Here is a 15,778-nt window from a genome sequence, read left to right on the forward strand (position 1 = left end):
TGCTTAGAGTGACCCAGTGGAGGTGCCTGAAAAACAGAACTTAGGAGAACCCCAAAGTCCTTGAAATCAGTGGACTTAAGAATGCCTCACTCTTGAGTCAGACTCTGGCATTGCATTTCTGTTCAGCTGAGTTTAGGATTATTCTTTTTCTTGGCAAAATGCCAGTCAGTTAACAGATTTTATACAGTCAGTGCAGTAGCACTGCATACGGTGGCTCCTCCTCTCTCACACTCAGGAGGAACCCATGCCACACTCAGCTCCATGCTTGGCCTCCTCCACCCCCTCAACACTGAGCCCCCCCCCAACAGATATTGAGGGGGCTGAAGACACCCCTGAAGACACCTGCTACCTACCGCATCTCCTTGCAAAGGAAATGTTTGGGGGCAGTGATGGCTCCTTCCCCGACTTACGCAAACCAATGACTTGCAAAATGGAACAAGTGTGCCACAGCTATAGCCTAGAGAGAAAAGGCAGAGAAAACAACCCTGTAAATATAAGCAGACTGAAAAATAGAAGGTTGCAAAATGAAGCTATGTGCCTCAGCTGCTCTGGGGGACTAGAAAACCATACGCTTTGTGAAGAAGCCACTTTTGCATCTGTTATTCATACTAGCAGAAGGGCAATGTGTGTTATCTCACACTAGAGAATAGGATTGCTTTGATGCAATACTAACAACAGATTTTGTTGCTAGACGGGGCTTATAACTAATGAACATTCGCGGTGGCTGAATGGAAGCAGATCCTATAGCAAGCCATGCTAGAGTAAGGGATCATCCACTTAGACTGCAACCCCAATGTCTTGCGGCGGGGACGGGGACAGGACCAAAAGCAAGTTTAACTGCCTCATGTAAAATCCTGCCAGGCTCTCACCTCCAAGGTGAAAATAATTCCAAAACAGTGGTCTTGCACTCTTCTGCTGAGTTTGCTTTCTTTTCTTTTTGAAACCCTTTATTTTCCTCACTTTGTTCCCCAGAGGATATTTATTGCAGGTTTTGGGAGGGGTCTGAGGAGGGGAGTTATATTGAGAAGGCTATGGATCTAACGGTTCCACACCTTTTCCTAGATCCAGTGCTTTTTTTCTGGGGGGACACAGGGGAACGCATAGCCCTAAACATTTCGTGAATCTAAGTTTGGCCTCATTGAGGGGCAGTACTTCAATATGAGTAGGAAAATGAGGGTACCCCTAAACATTTTTTTAGAAAAAAGCACTGCCCAGGTCCACATCTTTTTCGGGGTTTACTGACATTAGCACTCTGATGTCAGTAGGGATAGACCCACCAATGTTTTCATGAGTGGGTGAGAGGTGGGATCTGATGTTGAATCTCCCTCTCTGTAAAAGTGAGAGACCTGTTGTATCCTATGGCCCTTGCAGTGTCCTCCCAGAGGCCCTGGAGCTTTAGTCTTCTTTCTCTTGTTTCTTTTAAAAAAGTATTAAAATTAGGTAGCTTTAGGATTGTAGTGTTTTTCATTTTCTACTGTTAATTGCCTTGGAAGCGAACATTGAAAAGCAGTACACATACATTTTGTAAATGGATAATATGGAAAATGAATGGCTGAAAAGGCCTGCTGACCCCTCCTCATATTATGAAAATATATTTACGTGTGTGCATTTTTGAATGTTCTGACAGAAGATACTCACCTAAGAAACTTGCTTTTGGTTTCAACTTTAGCTACCCAGGAAGAATTCGAAATTCCATCTTTACCATTCATCATGTGCTTGTCAGGATTCAACCATCTGTATCTGAGAACTATCAGAACTTCTGGTTCAAAGGAAAGCTCTTGTTTCTGTGACTGTGAATTTGAGCCCCACATTGGCTCCAGATAAATCACTATTTCTTAGGTTAAACCCTTTCCCCAAGGAACACTACAGGGACGATAATATTAACTTACTGTGTTTATATTAGATTTCTCCATGTCATTTTTATTTAATCCAAAACGTGCTGATTAGGTCTTTGTCGCTGAAATCTTGATAGAATTTAACAGGGTAAAATTCATAAAGCCATGGCCTCAGGTCTTCCTAAGTAAGTAGGGCCACTCTGAATCATAATAACACAAGTGGACTAGTATTATCCAAAATTTATTGGTGGCTCTAAAACCTATGGAGCTTGAACTGCTCCCTTTAGATTTACAAAAGCCCTGGCATGCAGCAGCTGTGGAATTGCCATCCCTGGAAGCAATAAAGGAACTATTTATGTGCCATAACCCTTAACCAATGTTGCACATAGAAAACATCAATTGCCATATATTTTACTGGCAGGCTAAGCCCTAGAAAACTTTCAGTTACAGTTCCTTAAGTCTGAGAAACTTAAGGATTTTGAAGGAATAGGAATTGCGACTACTTCTGAATTTCTAGTGATAAATGTAATGTTTCTGGTGATAATGCAATCTGACATAGAACAGCCGTTTTCACATGACTTATCTCTAATATGAAAGCATGGACAGGGAGAAATGGAATTGTGACCTGGACCTAGGCCACAGGCCAGATCAAGCGAAGTAATAGTGCCATTCTATGGTCTTGGTCAGACCACACTTGGAATACTGTGTCCAGTTCTGGGCACCACAATTTTAGAGGGATATTGACAAGCTGGAATGTGTGCAGAGGAGAGTGAGTAAGTTGATCAAGGGTCTAGAAACCAAGCTTTATGAGGAATGGCTGAAGGGACTGGATATATTTAGACTTGAAAAAAGGAGATTGAGAGGAAATATGATAGCCATCTTCAAATATCTGAAGGGCTGTCACATGGAAGATGGAGCAAGCTATTTTTCTCCTGCTCCAGAGGATAGGACTCAAACCAATGGATTCGAGTTACAAGAAAGAAAATTCTGACTAAACATCTGGAAGATCTTTTTGACAGTAAGAGCTGTTTGACAGTGGAACAAATGGGCTCCCTCGGAAGGTTGTGGACTCTCCTTCATTGGCGGTTGGATGGTCATGGAAGTGTGGATGAACCCTAAGTCCGGCTCTGACTTGACATCTTTAATATGGTAAACAAAAAGGCTTTGAAAACCCATCCATTTATATGCTGCCTTCTCAGATGCTCATTTAACTTGTTGAAGAAATGACTAAGACTTTTGTGTTCTGAAGGTGGAAGCAAGATCCTCACCCACAAAATATGGTTCACCATAAGACAATAGTGCTCTTTATATAGGCTTCACACTGTTATTGTGGATGAACACCACAATGTCTTTGGTAATGTAGGGAGTATTCGTAAAAAAGAAAAAAGAAAGAAAGTGTGGTGTGCTTTTTATATATAATGACAATTCCCCTTCACAGCTAAGTGCAATTTTTTGAAGGAAAGAGAGAGGGGGAAATGGGTTTATTGCACACTCCCATTCCCCGAGCAGGAACATATGAAAAGCAAGGTCAAAATGCAATCAGCAAAGCAATCGAGAGAATCCTTTAGGATGTGGCTCATTAGCTGCAAATGCTTTTATGAAGAAGGTCATTGGCACTTTTAAATATATTTTTGTGGTTTCTGCAAGTCTATTCTAGAGTTAAATCATTAGACCACTTGGCAGCATTTTTGTGAGTTGGCTGCTGAATTCTGAAGTTTTTGCAAGCTACATCTACGAACTAAAAGAGTGTTTTGTTTTGTTTTTATTCTTACTTTTACTGTGGGAATTCCCCCCCCCCATTGAGATTGGGCTTGGGTTAAATGGGTTTTTGGGGTTCCTTGCACCAATCTCTGACTCTGTAAAAAGAGACTGTCAAAGAAGTCAAATGTAGTGGACAGGTTTAACCTGACAGAGATGGCCAAGCAGAAGTGATGTGGTAACATAGAAACTATATAGTATGAGATATTTCTTGAAAAACCAGGTAACTCCCCATTTACACACACACCCATATACACAAAATAGCATAAAATGGGGAGCACTCTGGAGATCTCCTGGCTTGGGAGGAGACTCACCCCAGATCCCAAAGGAATTTGACAAACTGCAAGATGGAGGAGAAAATCACAGAAGGTCAGGAGGAGGCTGCGAAGAATGGAACTTGATCGCCCCCATGCTCAACTAATTATGTTGTTTGCTATGAATGATATTACATTGCTATTTCTTGTAATTAGGAATTACTATCTTCTCCTTGGAAGTCACAGTCACTGCACACTGTTTCGAACTAATTTATTCTCTTTTTGTGCACAGTTTAATTTTGCATTGGTTTGATCTGTGGATGTAGCAGCTGTGCGCTCTGGAATCAAATCAAAGTATGGCTTTGCGGCAGTATTAATTTCAATTCTTTGCTAATGTTTCTGAATATCAGTTTCCGAGTTGGCTACTTGCCAAGGGTTTCAAGTAAACAGACGCACTTTTTGCCTTTCCTCTCATCACAAAGGAGTGGATTTTAAGGAACGGTGGGCATACAGTAAGTAGTGACATCTTCAGAAGCTGATGAGGTCAGAGAGGATGCTTCCCATGTGAGAGGAAGCCAAAAGAAAAACCAATTTATGTACTAACCTAGTTTCAATTTCAGACAAGAAGCATATAATAGCTCTTTTGGAACATGCCAAAGGTCCATCTAGTCAAGCATCCCATTTTCACATTCATATAAAGCAGAAGGGAAACGTGATCACATCAACAATCAAAATAAATGCTTTCTATTTCTTTCTCCCTCCACACTTTCCACAGTCTCTTGATAATTCAGACTATTCACCAGTCTGTAAAACTCCCAACTATCAGTACAGATAAGATAAGAATACTGGCACTCCAAGCTAGAAGACAGATGGTAATAAATTAATACAACCCCAGACAGTGTCATCGTCAGCACTGGGAATAAAAATCCAGGACCACTGTTCCAAATGACTGCACTGACTGCTAGACTTAATTAGGAGCCAAGATTTTCAAAACATATATCGTAAATTGCGGAAATGAATCTGGTGGCATTTTATGTTTCTTTTCCTATTTCTTTAGTGCTAAGCACAAATAATATTTTTTGTTTTGCTTTTGACAATTAAAAATTCACCAAAGGATAAAGTAGATGGTTGTGGGAACAGATTTTCCCCCTACAGGGATAGAACAAACAAATCACTGATGATGCATTGCCTCTGTTTTTTTATATGACACTTGTGAAGACATTGAGAAAGTGAACATTTCATTATATATTTTTTCACATGCAGTTTGGGTAGCTGTTTTTCCTCATATGCAGTTTGTCAAATAGCTTGTGGGTTCCTTTTTCTTTCTTTTTTACTACTGGAATGACACTAATAGTATTCAGCAACTTTGCCAGGTGCTAAACTCATTTCATGGGACGCGGGTGGCGCTGTGGGTAAAACCTCAGTGCCTAGGACTTGCTGATTGCAAGGTCGGCGGTTCGAATCCCCGCGGCAGGGTGAGCTTCTGTCGTTCGGTCCCAGCTCCTGCCCACCTAGCAGTTCAAAAGCACCCCTAAGTGCAAGTAGATAAATAGGTACCGCTTTATAGCGGGAAGGTAAACGGCGTTTTCGTTTGCGGCGCTGGTGCTGGCTTGCCAGATGCCGCTTAGTCATGCTGGCCACGTGACACGGAAGTGTCTTCGGACGGCGCCGGCTCCCAGCCTCTTAAGCGAGATGAGCGCGCAACCCTAGAGTCGGACACGACTGGCCCGTACGGGCAGGGGTACCTTTACTTTACCTTTAAACTCATTTCACCTTTTTCTCTGCCATACTTTTGCAATGCATTTTCTTTGGAATGCAGAAGAACCTGTGAGCTAAAGCTTCAGACTCCAAGGCCATTCTTCAGCAAAAATAAAAGTTAAGCAACCTGAGAGCCCTGCAGGACTGACACATTAGATATATAACACTGGAGAAAGTAAGTTAGGCTTCTAATACAGGGGAAAAGAAATCAAAATACTAAATGCTTACATGGTGTAGAATGGAAAAAATCTGGGGGAGTGGGAATGGATTGGAATAACCTGAAAGAGGTAATAGTAGAATAGGACCCTTCTATTCTGCTCAATTTTGTTGCAGTCATTATATTATGCATTATCAGTACAGTACACCAATGGTCCAAAGGATAACTTGGAAGGAGAGAATTTTCCAAGAGCACCCTTGCAGGGCACCAAAACTCTTAGCGAGGGAAGCAAATAGCTGGGGGGAAATAATCATACAAACCAGACTGGTAGGCTGGTCTGAGAACTGAGAATTCTGAACAAACAATGCCTTAAAAAAATTAATGGGAGAAACCATGACTAAACCCACACTCATAACCACCTGTCCAACGGCAAGGTTGTTGAAATATCCTGAAATTCATTGAACAAGGAACAAAGCCCTCCATGTCACTCACAATCTGGTTCCAGTGTTGAAAGAGATGTTTCCATGGTAAACAGAAGATATCCGTCATCTTTTGAAGGAAATACAATAGAGAGAGGGGAGAAAAAACACCAAATGATATTCATCCTGATTTCCATTCTCAACCTTTCATTGGTAAAGGAAATAAATAAATATCATCTTTATGAAGAAAAGAGTTGTACAAAAGTACAAAGAGCAGCAGATAATATGGATGATAAAGTGGCGGCAAGTCCATTCAGAAGCTCTGAAAAGAAGATGTTCATAATGCAGCATCAGATGAAAATGGAGAAGCAAATGTTTTATGAGATGGTGATGCAACACTCATGAGACAGAAAAGTTATAGCTTGTAGTTGTTGCTGTGCGATTTTCTTTCCTTTTCAATTCCTGATGTTGTTTGTAAAGTCAACTGCCTAGTTCAGAAACAAGCGGCATGCATGGAAGATATTCTCAGATGGATCAGCCTCTTTTTAGGAAGTAAAACAGCAATTTTTATCAGGAAGATAAGAAGCTGCCTTATACTGAGTCAACCCCACAGGTCCATCTAACTCAGTATTGTTGATACTAATGGGCAACAGTTCTCCAAGCTTTCAGAGAGAGGCTTTGGCATTTGTTCTGGGCTTGGCTTCTTGTAAAAAGACAGACAGACAGACAGAAAAACTCACACCCTTTTTATGTGAGTATTTCTGTGGGTGTGAGTCATTGTGTTCAATTTATTCATGCTGTTCAACTTTGGAAGACCACTGAGCCTCTTGGGTTTGCTGATCTGAAGGTCAGCGGTTCAAATCCCCACGACAGGGTGAGCTCCCGTTGCTCGGTCCCAGCTCCTGCCAACCTAGCAGTTCAAAAGCATGCCGAAGAAGAAGAAGAAGAAGAAGAAGAAGAAGAAGAAGAAGAAGAAGAAAAGGTGGAAGTAGATAAGTAGGTACCACTCTGGCGGGAAGGTAATTCCATGCGCTACTCTGGTTTTGGTGTTCCATTGCATCAGAAGCGGCTTAGTCATGCTGGCCACATGATCCGGAAAAACTGTCTGCGGAAAAACGCTGGCTCCCTCAGCCTGTAAAGCAAGATGTGCGCCACAACCCCAGAGTCGTTCACGACTGGACTTAACTGTCAGGGGTCCTTTACCTTTACCTTTTTTACAATTACCAATCAGTCAGCGCCTTCAATCAAAACGTTTTCCTTCTCTGATGGGATTCCATTTTTTATTGACATTCTCACCACAACATGATTTACGCTGATTTGAGCACTTTTCACAGGGTTGGGAAAAGTCAACCACATATTCTGCCCCTTCAGTATGTATCTTTAGGCACCAGGTGAAAATGTTCCTCATCAACCAGGCCTTTGGCTGATTAATATTCTACAGCCTTATAAATGTGTTTGTGGGAGGGTGGGGCTATTGTTTTGCTGTTTTTGTTTTAACCATTTGTGTTTTTATCTTGCATTTTTTAACTTGTGAACCACCCTGAGATCTTTCAATGAAAGGTGGTATATAAATCTAATAAATAATAATAATAATAATAATACTGCTAACTTCCATGAATTCAGGTGAATATATGTCAAGATCCTGAAGATGCATCTGCTTCCCCAGGCATTTCCTTGAACTCGTCACCTGAATCTCCAGTTCTAATTGCTCTGTTGTTTTAATGGGGTTGTTTTATTGTCTGTTTTAATTATGAATGTTTATATGTTACTGTTTGTGTCACTGGTTCTTATATTTTGCAAACTTATTCTGGCATTAAGCAGCATAGAAATACGTAAACAATTTGTGTACAGCTCTTCCCATAGAAATAAGATTTCTGATCACATCCACAAAAGGAAGCTGAGAAAACTGACTACATCTACCATCTTTTGCATATGCACACACCACAGAACATGTGAGAAGTGCTTTAATTGTGTTTTTAAGATATTTTGACACTGTGGTCAGTTTAATGAAGAAGGGGTTGACTTGTTCTTCTGCAACTGAGCTTTGTTAAAGTTTATTTTATTTTAAACCCTGCTGCGTTTAACTTTCAACAGTTGCACATGTTGCCTAGGCAATTTTCCATTGCTGCCTGGACAAGCACAGCTGATAAAGGGGACAGTTTTGCATTTTGCGTTTGTATTATTTATATTCCAGCAATAAAGTTCTACTGGAAACAGTGTTGTTCATCACATTCTAAATCAAAAACTGCCCTTCTTTCCCAATGAAGAAAGACTTTCAGCTGTTTTGCAAACTAAAATATGGTTCTTTATTCTGCCAGTGGCATGCAGGACTCTGAAACGAGTTAAGCTTCCCTGTGGAAAAAGGTATAGTAAAAGGGAAAGATTCTGGTCATGTCAGTTAGGAAAAAATAATACTGGGGAGAAGGAGAGAGAACTAAAATAATCTCTCTTAGTTTATGGTCAGGGATGATGGGAGTTGTAGTCCAGGAACATCTGGAAAGATACAGGCTGGCCACTCCTGTTTTCAAAGGAGAGAAGGCAATGACCCACCATGTGCATTTTTGTCATTTCCAGATCAAGAACTTCAGATTGTAGGGCTGATAAAAACCTCTTCCTGAGAGTTCCTCGGACACTGCAGTTGTTCGTTACAGTGTCAGGCTGGGGCCAGGTAAAACCACATTCAAACTCCTACCCAGCCATGGGGCTTGCTGAGTGATCTTGTGCCAGCTACAATTTCTCACACTGACTACCTCACAGGGCTATTTCTGAGCTATTTTTTTCTAGAAAAGGAGGTGCCAGAACTCACCATGAACAACTCCCTTGTTCTCTAGAATGGCAATAGTGCATACCTGAAAAGTGCCAAAACTGAGTTTCTGTGAATTTTCCCTGAAAAAAAGCCCTCAACATGCAACCAGGCTTGTTTCATGGAGTTTCATAGAATGAGGATGCAATTAAAAAGAAATGAATAAAAATAACAGCCTGGTGCAGTGTGAGCCAGGCTTGAGTACTGGGTTGGCATTGGTGATTTGAGCAGTTACTTGGCACTAGGGCTGGGGGAGAAATATGATTCAGTTGACATTTACAGGCAAATCTATTAAATTTGCACATTTTAAAACAATAGGAGAACTTAAACACAGCCATCCTTCAAAATTTGGTCTGCCCTGATGCTGTACTGGAAGGGTAGGCAAACTAAGGCCCGGGGGCCGGATCCAGCCCAATCGCCTTCTAAATCCGGCCCGTGGATGGTCTGGGAATCAGCGTGTTTTTGCATGAGTAGAATGTGTCCTTTTAATTAAAATGCATCTCTGGGTTATTTGTGGGGCATAGGAATTCGTTCATTATTTTTTTATACTCCAGCCCCCCACAAGGTCTGAGGGACAGTGGACCAGCCCCCTGCTGAAAACGTTTGCTGACCCCTGCTGAATACCCAGGTGGGCACAGCTGCCTGAGACCAACTCCACCCTGCTCACCCACCAAGGTCTCAGTGATACAGATCAGATCAACCTCCTCATCCATAATCAGATCATGAATGCGGGACATCTTACTCAGAGCCAACCCAGTATTCAGCAACAGCAGCCATAGACTTGAGGGTTGACTGATAGGACAACCACAGTTCCCCAGGTTGCCTGTGCTGTGTGCCCCTTATCCAGCCTACCCAGCCTGTTCCACCTGCCACACCATACTGCCCCTACCCTGAACCACTGTGACTGGGGCCCTGCTGCTCTCCCCAGCTTCTCCCTCCCTCAGTTAAAACAAACAAACAACAAAAACACCACCTAAGTTAAAAACAGTTAAAATAAATGTAGCAGCATTGGTCCTGTCTCTGCTTTGGTGCAGCTGCGTGGAGATGTCGATTGAGTGCAGCGTGGAGGCCACAAGATTACTGCTGCTCTCGGCTGCTGGGGCTGGCTTGCTTCATGGTGAGAGTCTCAGCAGGTGCAAGGCTAGTCAGAGGGAGGGGGCAGCTGGAGATGGTGACAGGAATGAAGTCCCTCCCAGTGGCGTAGCGTGGGTTGTCAGCACCCGGGGCAAGGCAAGTAATTTGCGCCCCCTAACCCGTGGATTTGCGCCCCCTAACCCGTGGATTTGCGCCCCCTAACCCGTGGATTTGCGCCCCCTAACCCTAACCCCCAGATGTTGCGCCCGGTGCGGCCGGCCCCCCCTGCACCCCCCACGCTACGCCACTGGTCCCTCCTCTTACCTTCTTTCTCTCCTGTTCACCTCCTTGCCACAAAGAACAGTCCCTTGGTTCCTGCATTATATTATAGAATCATAGAATCATAGAATCATAGAATCATAGAGTTGGAAGAGACCACAAGGGTCATCGAGTCCAACCCCCTGCCAAGCAGGAAACACCATCAGAGCACTCCTGACATATGGTTGTCAAGCCTCTGCTTAAAGACCTCCAAAGAAGGAGACTCCACCACACTCCTTGGCAGCAAATTCCACTGTCGAACAGCTCTTACTGTCAGGAAGTTCTTCCTAATGTTTAGGTGGAATCTTCTCTCTTGTAGTTTGGATCCATTGCTCCGTGTCCGCTTCTCTGGAGCAGCAGAAAACAACCTTTCTCCCTCCTCTATGTGACATCCTTTTATATATTTGAACATGGCTATCATTAAGGAAATGCTTACAAAAATGTGTAGATGAATCAAAACTGGGGGGGGGAGGGGTTATTACAAGAATGCTGATGAATTTTCATGAGGATTTTTTAAAAGGGCAAATTAGTGCAGAAATGATTGGAAAAAGGAGAACTGAAATGAACAGATCCTTCCATCCCGACTCGGCACGTCCATTTCTTTTCCTGTCTGAAAGATCCTGTTCATTTTAAACTCCTTTGAGAGGCTCATGATGTAATGGGCAATTATCTCTGCCTCTTTTGTACCCTCCAACATTTCTCCATTGAAAATAGAGACGTCCCATTCCATAATGATAATTTTAGTATTTATACCCCACACATCTTACTGGGTTGGCTCAGCCACTCTTGCCAACTTCCAACATATATAAAACATAATTAAGCATTAAAAAAACTTCCTTACACAGGATTGCCTTCAGATAACTCAGGGGTCGGATAACTCCATACCCTCCAACATTTCTCTAATGGAAATAGGAAAAGTGGGACATTCCGGGATCAAATCAGAAACTGGGATGGCTTCTCTAAATCAGAGCACCCCTGTAATATAGGGACACTTGGAAGGTCTGCTCTCTATGAAAATCACACCCTTTATTTGCACCCTCCTCTTCTGGCTCTGTTAGTTTCCCCCTTCTCTTCCTTCTCTTAATTTAGCTTTGTTACCGGAAAAATCCGAGGGCTCCCTTGGACAAAAAGTAAAGACACCAACCAGAGTAAATTGGAGCAAATCAGCAGCCTGTAGGCTTGGCCTTTATTGTACTGTTGCAGCAGGGTGTTCCCCTCACTCGCAGGAGAGAGGAAAGACCCAGAAAAATGGTGTGCAAGACCTTAAAAAACTTTTGAAATTCCCCTCCTCTAGGTCAAGCCCACCCCCAGAAACATCAAGCATACATTACAGAAAGGAGGGGTTGAGGGAGGAGTTGTGGTGGTAACCTGAGTGTCCTGTCACCTGGCTGGTTCCTCCTTTCCCCCCTCCCCATGAGTACTTTCCAGGTGACAAAGGGGAGCTTGCAGTTTCCTGCCCCCTGAGGGGAAATCCAATCACTGTTCTTTTGTTATAGTCCATGTTGAATCCACTCCTGTATGCAGTCTGTAGTGTAGTTGATGGTTTTCTGTCTAGGACCATCAGGATTGGCATAGCAACTGGGCAGGGCTCCTATGGATGTGCTCCTATGCTCAAGGGATTATGGTGGCCTGTATCAAACCTTCCCCATTTTGTAGTCCTTCCTTCATGGAGTAAAATAAAAGTGGAACAGTGCAAATCTGATGTATGGTTGATTTTCTATGAATTTATAACAGAAGTGTAGCGTATGTAGCGTGTGAGTGTGAGTGTGTGTGAAGTCTGTACATACTGAATGATTGGGGGAGGGGGTGTTTCCTGCTACAGCTTGCAATGTAAACCACCTCTGACTACCCTTCCCTCATCCTCTTCTGCATTCTCGGGTATTTAAAATGAGCATTTTAAGAAGGCTTTTCTTAGAACATTGTGTTTTCTCATAATCTTTTCCTCAGGGGGTTTCCATGTTTTGAGAGTAGCATGCAGGCACAATCTGTATTCAACAGCTTTGTTCCTTATCCCAAGCAATTTTCTGGACTGACATCAGCAATGACGTGGTCTTAATTCTGTATTCAGAAGGCCCAATAATGCAATACCATGAGGAGGCAATATCACAAATACATTTTTTAAAAGAGTCTCAGTACAATCATTATAATTTCAAAAATGGGGAGATGGAAGCATGCCCTGCACCATTTAGCGATTGTCTAGATAACCCAAAGTGAGATCTATATTCTGGGTCTAAATTGTAGCATTTGATGCACTTGACTAGAACAGCTAAACTTTAAAAGAAGCAAAGAGTTTACTATCTCTTTCTTTAAAAGATTTTATTGGCTAAAGTTAAATAGACCATAGTACATAATTCAAATTCAAGTTAATTAAAAAGAGATATTTTACAATCTTTCCAACATTGTAAAATAATACTAACTTTTATACAAATATATCATTCATGTTAATGTCTACCCAGAGAGTTTAACAATTATTATTTACAATTAATTTATATATATTTCACATATAGCTAAACAATTCTGTAGTCATCTACTTTTATTATAGCCATAATTTTACTTCCAATATCAGTTCCATGGATTTACTAGCACTGAATATCAGTGTAAAAACCAAAATATATTTAGGAGTAATTTCACTGAATTCTGGAACACTCTTGACAAACTAGCTCAAATTAAACAATACTGGAGAAATAAATAGAAGTACATATCTATGTATATATTTATGCAGGTATGTGACTGTGCCATAATGCAAATAGGTGTTTGTAGCTCTTCCCGAGGTCTGAGCAAATTCCCAGCCTTTGAAATATCTGCACTGGTGCTGTGTACATAGGCCTGGCTTAAAGACTATCCAACAAGAACTTTGGGTCATTGCTGATCTTTTTAATAGTTAATATCCCCCCCCCCCCTTTACACTCAACACCCACAAAATATTATGCCTCAACTCTTCATTCCTTAGACAATTCCTACAGCAGGGAAGAGAACCTGTGGCCTTTGAGATGTTTCTGGACTACAGTTCCCAGCTTCTCTGCCCATTGACCATGCTGGCTGGGGGTGATGGGAAGTGGAGTTCAACAACATCTGGAGGGCCACAAGTTCTTTATAGCTGTCTTATAGTTTATGTCTTCTTCATGGTATGTGATTTTTTGAAGGCATATGAAAGTATTTTCCTTCTATTGAAAAATGACATATCATTTGGCATTTCGTTCACAGTTTTCTTATTTCTCAGCTTGACTGGTTTTAGCATGTGCTAGAAATTGTCCTTTGGGAATAAATTTCCTGAATAGTTTGAACATCTTCAATCTGCAGCTTAGCCTATGGCAAAAATTCTAAAAAGTGCATTTGCAAATATATAAATATCTTCACTCTGGACCTGTTTGTTTTTTTGTTTCAGCTAAGGAAATGTTGGCTCTAATAGTGCTTTTTAAAAAATACAACTTACAGATAGAGCACTGCCAACAAAATGTGCTATCATCTTGCATCCAAGTATTATTTAAAGGACTGTGAATCAAGTTGCACTTACAATATTTGCTACTGTGTTACCTAGACAATCACAGGATAGATAATGCAGACACATATACATATGAAATTATGGCAATTGCTGCCTAAACCGATGCCTGAATTGGGGGACATACAGTGGTACCTTGGGTTACAGACACCTCAGGTTATGGACACTTCAGGTTACAAACTCTGCTAACCCGGAAGTAGTACCTCGGGTTAAGAACTTTGCTTCAGGATGAGAACAGAAATCACGCAGCGGCAGCAGGAGGCCCCGTTAGCTAAAATGGTACCCCAGGTTAAGAACAGTTTCAGGTTAAGAACGCACCTCTGGAATGAATTAAGTTCTTAACCAGAGGTACCACTGTAATCACTTCCGTGCTACAGAAGGACCACCATTGGTTTTATGGTCCAGAAGTGCTCATGCAGTGGCACCACTAGTGAGAATGACGAGTGCAGTTTTTCTTAGTGCTGTGATTTGCATGATTGTAGCAGCCATTTTCAGGGGTTGTCTTATATGGGCCCAAGTCTTTGCAGATATAATAGTGGTATACAAAAGTGATGAATTTTCCACAATGTCTTACAGTCCAGAGCAAAAGCTAGCATGAAACAGATGCTGCTATTTGTGATGAATCTCAGCAAACAGATGAAGAGATAGCACTATGTTGGTTTCATGAACCTCCCTGGAGAAGAACTGATTGTCACTGGTCTTGTTGTTTCAGATGCCTTCAGATGTCTGAGAAAAATTATATAGTTGTTAAGTCTTTGACATCTGCCAGGACGGCATTCCACAGGGAAGGTGCGACTACCAAAAAGGCCTTCTGCCTGGCCCCCTGTAATTTCACTTCTCGCAGTGAGGGAACCACCAGAAGGCCCTCAGAAGGCCCTCAGAGCAGGGCAGAATGATGGGGTTGGAGATGCTCCTTCAGCTATACAGGGCCAAAGCCATGTAGGGGCCATAGCTCATCTGCTTTGCATGCAAAATGTTTCAGGTTCAATCCCCAGCATCTCCTTTCAGGGCTGGAAAAGACTCCAGTCTGAAACGCTCAAGTGTTGCAGTCCTCAACACTCACTGTCCACAGCACTGGCCTAAGTGGACCAATGACTGGCATTCACTATGCTTTCAGTTCGCAAATGTTACATCAATGATTACATTGTTTACTGCATTGTTTTTGATGTTTCTTTTCCACTGGAATTAATTAATTACATATGTAGCAGATACTGGCGCTAATAAAGTAAGTTTTAGTGTAAGCTTAACTGCAGTGGAACAGAAACAGTACTGATTGTGTCAAACCCAGGGAGGGACAGAAATTCCTGCCTTTTAATCGGCTCACAGTGGAGGCTGGCCTATTGGTGCAAATAGAGTGTTGCTGCACCAACCTTTCTGACCTTAGTCACCCCCTGCCTGCCTGCCTTCTTACTTACAACCAGTTGAGGGGGTAGGGAATGGGGGTGGGAAGGGATGTGGGTGGTGCTGTGGGTTAAACCACAGAGCCCAGGTCTTGCCAATCAGAAGGTTGGCGGTTCGAATCCCCACAGTGGGGTGAGCAGTTCAAAAGCATGTCACAGTGCAAATAGATAAATAGGTACCACTCTGGCGGGAAGGTAAACGGCGTTTCCGTGCGCTGCTCTGGTTCGCCAGAAGTGCCAGAAGCGGCTTAGTCATGCTGGCCACATGACCCGGAAGCTGTACGCCAGCTCCCTTGGACAATAAAGCGAGATGAGTGCCACAACCCCAGAGTCGGTCACGACTGGACCTAATGGTCAGGGGCCCCTTTACCTTTACCTAGAGTGTTGCTGTACCAACCTTTCTGACCTCAGCCAGCCCCTGCCTGCCTTCTTACTTACAACCAGTTGAGGGGGTGGGGAACCACCTACCAACTTTCTCCTCCTTGGTGCTTCTCTTTCAGAAC

Source organism: Podarcis tiliguerta (assembly GCF_965153285.1).
Source record: "Podarcis tiliguerta genome assembly, chromosome: 7".
Taxonomy (NCBI): Eukaryota; Metazoa; Chordata; class Lepidosauria; order Squamata; family Lacertidae; genus Podarcis; species Podarcis tiliguerta.